At 42.0% G+C, this 11,040-nt stretch overlaps 1 pseudogene; it reads left to right on the forward strand.

The window, feature by feature from the left end:
- Positions 1-9,310: 9,310 nt before the first annotated feature.
- Positions 9,311-9,699, forward strand: LOC110332532 (annotated as a pseudogene).
- The last annotated feature ends 1,341 nt before the right edge of the window (positions 9,700-11,040 follow it).

Genomic DNA, 11,040 nt, shown 5'->3' on the forward strand with positions numbered 1-11,040 from the left:
GAAAAGAATTAGCCTGGGTGTCCAAGACACCTGAGTGAGTTAATGAAAATATGGTGCATGTAAGCAGTGGAGTTTAATTCAGCAATAAAGAAAAAATGAAGTTGGAAATGTTTGCAGGAAATGAATGAATCTGGAATTACATGAAATGAAGGATCCGTGTCTTGGGGAGATAGATACAGCGTATTCTCTTTCCATGTACATTGTACCTTACATGCTTATGAAGGTGAGCGTTAAGTCCTAAAGCCAGAATGGGGACTACAAGAAGGGAAAAGGAGGTTTGGGGGAGTTGTGGTGTGGAGACAGATGGAAAAGATGAAACACAGGGGGAGTTGAGGAGGGCGCCTCAGCCAAGGAATCAGATCAGCACCTTGCTCAGCCATCATCAGAGACACTTCCTCTGCAGCAGATGGGAACAAACACAGAGACCCACAGCCAGACAACATGCAGAGATCTTGGAACTCTCGGCCCTAAATAGGGCTGCTTCCACCAAAACTCCCTTCCCTTATGGCTCAGAGAACCTTGCAGAAGAGGCAGACAAGGGTGTAAGAATCAAAGGGTAGGAAGGACACAGAAGTATCAAGGCCTTGTTATGGTAGATGCGCATGTGAACTTAGGCAGCACGCACAGGGCTTGCACGGGTCTGCACCAGATGGGGCCCTAGAGCTCAGAGGAGAAGTGAACACAGCCCCCATCCTGAAGCCAAAAGCTATCTCCAACTGTGAACCACTTGCAAATGAAAATTTAGTTTCCTCCAAGGGAGTCTCACTGGTGAAACAAATTACTCTTAAGGGTAGGTATGGGCTTAGATTTAAAACAAAAACAAAAACAAAAACAAAAACCTACATTTAGTAAGAGTTCTCAAATGCTTTGCCCCCCCCCCTCCAAAGGTAGGGGAGAAAAGATGGTAAATGGAACGAGGCCATGTGGATCTGTTTAGATACAATTCTTTGGAAGGATTCCAATACCAGCAGTCCAGTTCAGTAGTGTCAGAATACCAAACATGAATCAGTAGTGTTGTATGATCTAGCAGAAACAACCAGACCTCCACTCAGTCGGCATGAGTCACAGAGAGCAACCAGGACTAGCCGAGATGCCAGGAGATGTTCTCTACTGTGCCTCTCTCAACACAGTGAAGATCAGTGAAGATGGAGACACAAGATCAATGAAGCATTGCAGGGCTACCTATGCAAGTGCCCCATCATTGTCTGTTGAGTCCTATTTATACTTTCTCCAAAATCGTGTGTCCTCCCACGGGTCTTCCTCAGCAAAATAACCTTGTGAGGTTGCATCATATAATACTGAAAGACCCTCCGTTCTGGGGAGACCCTCGCTCAAGTCCTGGGATGAGCCAACGCCCCAATAACTCGAGAGAAACCATTCTTGATGCAGTATCGCATGAGGTTTATTTGGGAATCAGCATGCTGAGGCCGAGCTCATAACCTGCACAGGGGCAGAGGAGATCGATGCTCAGCAGTTGCAGTTGAGAGTTTTTAAAGGAAAAAAACACAAAGAAAGGGGAGGATAAGACCACAAAGAATGGGGAAGCTGAATAAACATCCTAAGAATGGGGATGATGGATTACAGTTCATCTCTTACAGAAGGGCTACAGGCTATCTTTGGCAAACATTCTTGGTCCCTTACGCAATGAGTAAGGCACCAGGATTGTGATGAGCCAGTTCCAGTGGTCATCGGTTTCTCAGGCTGAAGGTGAAAGAACAAAGAACTCCATGCTGGGCTTTGTTTCTAGGGGTCTAAGAAACACATTGAGTTGGGGTCTTACAATACAACCAGAATCTTCCACTTCAGGTGGCTCCATGCCCACCAGTAGATGGCCAACAGAAAATGAACTCAATGGTATCTTTGGAGGCTCCTTGTCAATGTCAATGTCTTGTCAGGCTTTTCCTATTCTAAAAAAAGATTAATCTTATTATTTTTATTTTATTTATATTTATTTATGTATATTTCCTTTTGCTTTTTACCCTACAGGTCCTCTGTGTATTTATTATGGCTTCCAGCTTAATGTTTTCACGGGATTTCAGAGTGTGCCAATAAGTGAATCTCTGCATCTATGTCTGTTTCTTATGCCTTCTGTTGGGGGCTTTTTCTTCTATTTGTTTATCTTGTCCGATTCCAATGTGTTGGCTTCTGTTTTATCTAATTATGTTATTACCCTTTAGAAGCCTATTTGTTTTCTAATGAGAGACAGAAAGGGAGTTGATCTGGACAGGAGGGGAGGTGGGGAGGAACTGGGAGGAGTACAGGGAAGGGGAACCAAAATCAGGATATATTATGTGAGGAGGGAAAAACTGTTTTCAATGAAAGGAAAAAGAGTAAAATCATGTTGAGATCTGACACCTCCCTCCCAACATAGCTGCAGTCATGTTGTTCCATGCTGCCAGCTATTTTATACTGTTGCTGTAATATTTGTGCTAGTCATTGACACAGAAAAATAACTTGACTCAGAGCAGGGTCCTGCTGACCATACACCCTGTTATGTTCTGTATGTTATGAGGTTTGCTAATCTTAAGAAATTGCGCAGCCATAAGCTTCACGCAGGACCCATCGAAATATGAACTGTTATGTCTGAAATGGCTTGAGTCAGCTTGACCACCAAGCAGCACTTCTAGAGCCTACATATGAGCTCATTGTGGTTTTTGTAGTGTTAGCCTTTCTACACTCGCCTGGAAAAATGTCCAGCATGCAACTTTCAGCTCTGGAACCTGAGCTATTGCCCTGGTCAATCAGTCTTGGGGTTTGTGGGTGGTTTGTGGGGTGACTCCTAAACCACAACTGACATATGTGGGAAAAAAGAAGTTGAGAGGGGGATAATAATGCAAGAAGGGGTACAGGTGGGGGGCGGGGGCAAAGAGCAGGGCAGGACCAATCAAAATGAAGTAAGTTTGAAAATGCTATAATAAAACCTTCCACTTTGTATGCTAATTCTTTCATTAAAAATTATTTTTCATCCTATACTTGATCCTATGGATGCAAATCCCACAGATATGAGGGCTGGCTGACTATATATATATACACACATTTGGTGAGTATAATTTCATTTTATCTATTGATAAGTTCTCCTCTGATCTCCACACACATGCTGTAGCAGACACACTCAAAACACACACACATACACACACCCCACATGTGCAGACACACAACTACAAATTATTAATCTTTATTTTAAAAAGATTCTCCATCATGTAAAATCTCTTCCCATCATCCACAAGAGCAGGAACTTAACATGCTTTTATCTTGATTCTCGAGAAAAAAAATCTTCTCCCAAATATGTTTTTCAAGAAGTTGAGATCATCAATCAGAAATTCATGCATCTTTCTTGGAAATGTTACTAGCCAAGTCCTAGGAATCTATCTCCAAAGCAATCAATATAAAGAAGTCATTTCCATTACCGTGAAGCACTGAGAGTCTGGCGTCTGTCCTATCTGAGCCAACCTTCTGCTTCAGCCTCCATATGAAAATACTGGCTGGGCCAGCATCCTTCCAGTATTTAGAAATAGAATGAGCAGTCTATGGATAAGTCTGGCTGACACAGGGTGATGAATTATGAGGAGTCAGCCAGACTGCATTTAACATTATGATTCAGTAATGTGACTTAAAAGGGGCACATTTATTCTTTTTGTTTTACAATAATGTTTTTATTAGAAAAATGATATACTGACATGACTGAAAATTGGAAAGTGCAAACACATAAATAAAAGAGAAAAAGGAAGGCGCAGGGAACCTCCCCACCAGGAATAATCACCGTAACATTTTGTCCACCTGCTTAGGTTCCCACCGTTAATTGGCTCTACTTTACCTAGAACATATGTAAGCCATGTTCTATATATTATTTCATATGCTAAAGGGCATAGCGAGTATTTTACAAACAGCTTTTCCGGTCTGACACTAGCACATCTACTTACAATTGAAGAACTAAGGACACTAGGAAAGGCTACCTTATCAAGTGTAACGACATACCAAAAATAATGATTGACTACTATATGCATGTGTAATGACATACCCAAAAACATTTAGTGACTTCTCTCACACTACACCTGCCTGTTGCTTCCACCCTGTCACCACGCAAATAATACTTTGATAAATTTTGCTGTACTCAACAATCTATGTGCTTCTGATCACTTTCATTTCTAGAAGCGAGACTCATGCTTCCAGGTCTTGGGCTTCTTATTTGTTTTTGTTTTGTTTTGTTGTGTTGTGTTGTGTTTTGTTTTTGAGACTGGGTGACTCTGTATAGGCCTGGCCTTAGTATCAGGCCAGGACAGCCTCATATTCACTGAGATCCTCCTGCCTCTGCCTCCTTAGTATTGGGATTAAAGGCAGGTGCCCAGTGCCCTCCTTAGGTTTTATGTATTTCAAATTTTGTATACACATATTAGCTGAAATTTGACTTCAATGAGTTATATGAATGTGAGGACTGTGGTTTTTATTTACCTTGTCCTCACAGTGGCCAAGTGGAGTTTTTTCAACACTAGAGTCACTCACCGAAGTACATGTTTAATCCAATAATGTCCATCAACAAACACTGAACATAGAGGGTGCTCTCAGAGCACATGAGTCTCTTAGGATGCTCAATGGTAATTCTGTTCCCACTTAGCTTGGCTATTCTGAGGCATTTGCAAGTGATATTTTTCCTAGTGGGTTTTAGCTTCTCCTAGGTGTAGTTTAAATTTAAAAGTGTCCCTACTTACTCACAGGACCAATCTGAACATCAAACAACTCCACTGGATTAATTTTTTGCTGTAGAGTGCTGAGCCACACAACATTGACCTCACTGAGACATTCTGAGGCTGATATGAGACCATTCCTCTGAACACACATCATACTGTGATGTAAAGTACATAATAATTGTTTGATAAATCTTTTATTGCTACTTTACATTGTCGAGGAATTCTGAAAGTATTTGCTCTTAAAATAGGATATATGAAGAAAGTTGACAATTTTTATGCAAACATACATACACACTGCAGTTAAGAAGCAAAAATAAGAAAACAAGCCTATGAAAACTGAAAGTGTGGCCGCTAGCGGCCAGGGGTTCCTGGGTTCCTGAGAGGAAAGCTGGGGATGGATGGGAAGGACAGCGAGAGAAATAAGAAGCCAACACAAAGTTCTCTGATCAAGGTTGAAATTTTAATGTACAGTTATCAATATATATGTGAAAACCCTAGGACCCATCCCACTGCTTCAGCTGGATTCTGTTGCTTGTTTCAGCTCGATTGAGTTGCAAAGTAGGCTCTTCAGCAGCTCAGTGGGCAGATAGTTCTCAGTTCTCTGGCATGAAGATGTAAATATAGGCAGGCCAGACACCTGAATCCAGTGGCGACTTTTTCAACCAGCTCAAGGTTGGGGGAGGCACATGAAAGATTCTGTAACTGTCTAAACTTCTTTTTAGCCAAGCATCATGTCTCACTCCCATTCATCTCAGCACTAAGGAAGCAGAGGCAAGAAGGTGTCTGTGAGTTCCCGGACAGCTGGAGCTACACAGTGAAAAACAAAACATAAAAAAATTCTAGTTAGTTATAGTTTTTTGTGTTTTGTTTTGTTTTGTTTTGGTTTGGTTTGGTTTGGTTTGGTTTGGTTTTTTGTTCGCTTGTTTGTATCTCTTTCTTTCCAGTGATTAGTAACAAAGTTACAAGAACAGGGTTCATCTTCCCTTGGAACAAGAAAGAGAGCTGGATTCCTTGCTCCATAGTGTCTGTTTTCAGGGACCAATAAAACAGGTGTATTAGTCAGGGTTCTCTAAAGAAACAAAACTTAGAATGCGTTATGTAAAGGGATTGATTAGAAATGACTTAAAGAAAAACTTCAAGTCTCTGAAGAAAGGACTCAAAGAAGATCTCAGAAAATGGAAAATTCTCCCATGTTCATGGATTGGCAGAATTAATATAGTAAAAATGGCCATCTTGCCAAAAGCAATCTACAGATTGCAATCCCCATCAAAATTCCAACTCAATTCTTCAGAGTTACAAAGAGCAATTCTCAAATTCATCTGGAATAACAAAAAAACCCAGGATAGCAAAAATTATTCTTAACAATAAAAGAATTTCTGGGTGAATCAGCATCCCTGATCTCAAGCTGTACTTCAGAGCAACAGTGATAAAAAACTGCGTGTTATTGTTACAGTGACAGGCAGGTAGATCAACGGAATAGAACTGAAGACCCAGAAATGAACCCACACACCTATGGTCACTTGATCTTTGACAAAGGAGCTAAAATCATCCAGTGGGAAAAAAGACAGCATTTTCAACAAATGGTGCTGGTTCAACTGTCATCAGCATGTAGAAGAATGCAAATCGAACCATTCTTATCTCCTTGTACAACGCTCAAGTCCAAGTGGATCAAGGACCTCCACATAAAACCAGATACATAAAACCAGATACACTGAAACTAATGGAAGAGAAGGTAGAGAAGAGCGTTGAACACATGAGCACAGGGAGGATTTTCCTGAACAGAACACCAATGGCTTCTGCTTTGAGATCAAGAGTCAACAAATGGGACCTCATAAAATTGTAAAGCTTCTGTAAGGCAAAGGACACTGTTAATAGGACAAAATGTTAACCAACAGATTGGGAAAAGATCTTTACCAACCCTACATCTAATAGAGGACTAATATCCAATATATACAAAGAACTCGAGAAATTAGACTCCTGAGAACCAAATAACACTATCAAAAAAATGGGGTACAGAGCTAAACAAAGAATTCTCAGTTGAGGAATATAGAATGGCCAAGAAGCACCTAAAGAAAGAAATGTTCAACATCCTTAGTCATCAGGGAAATGCAAATCAAAACAACCAGTCAGAATGGCTAAGATCAAAAACTCAGGTGACAGCAAATGCTGGCGAGGATGTGGAGAAAGAGGAACACTCCTCCATTGCTGGTGGGATTGCAAGGTGGTACAACCACTCTGGAAATCAGTCTGGAGGTTCCTCAGAAAATTGGACATGGTACTACCTGAGGACCCAGCTATACCACTCCTGGGCATATACCCAAAAGATGGTCCAACATATAACAAGGAACATGCTCCACTATGTTCATAGATGCCTTGTTTGTAATAGCCAAACACTAGAAAGAACCCAGATGTCCTTCATCAGAGGAATGGATACAGAAAATGTGGTACATTTATACAATGGAGTATTACTCAGCTATTAAAAACAATTACTTCATGAAATTCTTAGGCAGATGGATGAAACTAGAAAGTATCATCCTGAGTAAGGTAACCCAGTCACAAAAGAACACACATGGTATTTACTTACTGATACGTGGATATTAGTCCAAAGCTTGGAATACCCACGATACAATTCACAGAACACATAAAGTTCAAGAAGAAGGAAGACCAAAATGTGGATGCTTCAGTCCTTAGAAGGGGGAACAAAATACTCATGGGAGCAAATATGGAGACAAAGTGTGGAGCAAAGACTGAAGGAAAGGTCAACCAGAGACTGCCCCACCTGAGGATCCATTCCATATACAAACACCAACCCAGACACTATTACAGATGCTAAGACAGGAACCTGATATAACTGTCTCCTGAGAGACTCTGCCAGAGCCTAACAAATACAACCATTGGACTGATCATGGGGTCCCCAGTGGAGGAGTTAGAGAAAGGACCAAAGGAGCTGAAGGGGTTTGCCACCCCATAGGAATAACAACAATATCAGCCAACCAGATCCTCCAGAGCTCCCAGGGACAAAACCACCAACCAAAGAGTACACATGGAGGAACCCATGGCTCCAGCTGCATATGTAGCAGAGGATGGCCTTGTTGGGAATCAGTGGTAGGGAAGGCCCTTGGTCCTGTGAAAGCTCAATGCCTTAGTGTAGGGGAATGCCAGGGCTTGGAGGCAGGAGTGGGTAGATGGGTGGGGGAGCACCCTCATAGAAGCAGGGGGAGGGGGATGTGATAGGGAGTTTCTGGAAGGGAAATGAGGAAAGGGGATAATATTTGAAATGTAAATAAATAAAATAGCCAATAAAAAAAAAAGAAATGATTAAAGGTTGCCAGTGAATCCAACAATGGCTCCTACTAATGAAAGTTCCAAAAATCCAGTAGTTGCTCAGTGCATGAACCTGGATGTCTTCACTGACCTTCAGTAAATGCTGGAATCCTGCAGAAGTAGGCTCAAATGGCAGTGAAGGAATGGACTTGGTAGTGAGGGTAGAGCAAGCGGGCAAAGAGCAAAGGCTTCCTTCTTCCATATCTACGTAGGCTTCCAGCAGAAGGCATGTCCCAGATCAGAGGCAGGTCTTGCCATCTCAGAAGATCTGGATTAAAGGTATGTCTTCTCACATGTAATCTGGATAGATTAGAAGAGGATTTTTCTTTTCTTTTTTCTTTTTTTTTTTTTTGGCTTTAAATACCATATTTATTTTACAACAGAAAAAAAATACTAAAACAAATATACAGAGTATACTTTTTTCAACTGCTGACTTGCAAGTCATCAGTCTAGTTTTTACATACTATTACACACAGCTCCTCCCTTTCTGTCTGTCTGTCTCTCTCTCACACACACATAGACACACACACTCACACACACACACACTCACAAACACAGTTGTGTTTAGTGTCACTAAAGAAATTAAAAGTCAGTTTGCAGTCCTGCAACTGTGGACATAAATATATTAAACAATAGTGAGCTGAGATGCAGAGCTTCGTAGCAAAATACAGCATTCTCTGAGGACTGACTTAATAACTTTTTATAGATCTGCACCAAGCAATTATTTCCAACCCCGGCTATTCTGACCTTTCTTATTGTGGTTGTGGCTACTACTCTAAAAAGTGTTTTATACACAGCGTGGGGACACTGAGCAAGCTAAGTACACTATGGTTAAACCTTAAGCTTTGATCTGTTGTAGTTCCTCCTAATAGAGAGGTATACTAACAGAAACTAGAGTCAGAAGCAACTCTGTGAGAGTTTATAGAAGGTGTTTCTTGTGTGTTCAGTGAAGTACTTAGCTTTCCTTCCACTTATGAAATCCCTGATTGATTTTGACAATTCTCCAAACAACTTTCCAATCCTTTACAATAGTGGTGAGTCCTCACTGCCAATCTTCTCGAGCAACTTTATTGAAAATTTTTTCTATTGCTGGAAAAAAAAATGTTTCTATTTCCTTTACAGGCATAGGAAGCCCATAAGGACTGGTACCTGCTGCTGCCTAGAGAAAGGTTTGAAACTGCTTACAACACCTCCACTGGGCTAGAAAAGGATTTTTCAACCTCACTGGGTTGCTGCTGCCTCCACTGCTACCGCCATCTAGCCAGCCCCATGGGTCTCAGGGAGGTGGGTGACTCTCTAGGATGGGAGACAAGCCAATTTGGGAGCAGATTGAATCCAGCTTTATTCAGCATTACTGTCAGTTATTTGATAATGACAGGACCCAACTACGTTCAATTTACATTGAGTAATTATCATGCCTTAGGTAGGAAGTACAGCAGTTCCAGAGGAAAACTGCCATTGTGGAGAAGCTATCTAGCCTTCCGTTCCAGAAAATAGTACAGTATCAGGGTGCAGGACCATCAGCCCACATCAGATAGCTGCATCTTCAGCATAGTTGCAGGGCAGCTTAAGGCTGATGAAGATCCCATCCCAGGTTTCCACCTGATGTTTCCATTAAAGAACATTAAAGATGCTTCCTTGGCTTTGCACCAACGCCATCTTCAGGCTTGCCCTGCACAAATTCAGCTGACCTCCCTCTGGGACAGATACAATGTTTCCTCCTCTCTCCTGTTCCCAATCCTATCTTTCTCCTCCAGGTGCTCCAAATATACTCAAACGAGCAGGGCCAAGGTGGGAGTGGGTGCAGGCCGCAGTGTGCTTCAGTGACCACGGGGTTGTGCGTGATGTTTGGATGCTAGACTAGTTGCATCTGACAGGAGAAGTTTGTGTTGTACTAGCAGATGCCTTGGAAAGAATTAAGTAATGCAAAAGATTGTCGGTTTTTTGTTTTGTTTTTATTTTGTTGTTGTTGTTGTTTAATCTACTGACAAGTTGCTCTAGTAACCCAAAGAAGTGAAGGAGAAAGCAGCTGCCTCACCAACCACCTGGATAACGATTTGTTCAGATGTTTCAATGCCTCATGATACAAATTGTTTTAATTAGTTAAGTACTTGGCTGGGTATCAACCATTCTGGCCTATTGTCTCTCATGTCACTCACCTGCCCCCTTCATCTCTGCCTCACCTTAACAGTATCTGCTTTAAGGAGCAAATTCACTCAAGTGACAGTCCCAACTGAGCTCTTACGCCTGCTGGGGCAGAGTTCTCTCCAGGCCACTTGGTCTTTGGAAAGCAGGTCTGGCCTGAAGCTGCTCTTGTACTGAAGGCTCTTCAGTCAGCTCTGTCTAATGCCTCCTGTGGCCTCTGCTCTGTAGATTTGGGTCTAGTAGCAGGGTAGATGATTCTGTAGCAGCTAGAAACGCCTTGACAGATATGACTTCCCATGTTTTTATACCCTCTGGGTTGAAGTCCATGATGGAGGGCCTGTTCTATACTCAGAATGAATGACATTCAGATGCCCACATTCCCCAGGCAAAGCAAGAGACGCTGTACTGTCCGCTTGGGATATCAGAGCCAGGCCCCATTGGGTGGAGTGTAAATTCCACACTATGGAAGGAATCAGTGGGAAGGAATCTTGCTCTATCTCTCCTCTTAGACTTGTGCAAGGCATTTACACACCATCTCCTTACTTTTCACACACTCCCATACTCTCTTCAAATCCCAAGAAGTCTTAACTATTACGGTAGTTTCTGCCATTTCTTAGTCCGGGGACAGGTCTTGGCCGGTACAAATATAGCTTTTCATCCTTGAGACCTCTGGATAGTATAAAACTGCTGTCAAAATAGCAACTGCAAACTAGAACCAAGCCCAGGATTTGTGGTTTAGGATTGGTTGGGCACACCTGAAAGCTCCGCCTCCCAGCCATCCAGCACTGTGAGGGGAGAGTAAAGATTTCTGTATACTCCATAGGTTGCCTGGTTACACCAGCTTAGTCCTGGACAGCAGAGGGCAGGTTCCTGTGGGATTGATCTC

The sequence above is a fragment of the Mus pahari genome, chromosome 1 (genome assembly GCF_900095145.1).
Source record: "Mus pahari chromosome 1, PAHARI_EIJ_v1.1, whole genome shotgun sequence".
Taxonomy (NCBI): domain Eukaryota; kingdom Metazoa; phylum Chordata; class Mammalia; order Rodentia; family Muridae; genus Mus; species Mus pahari.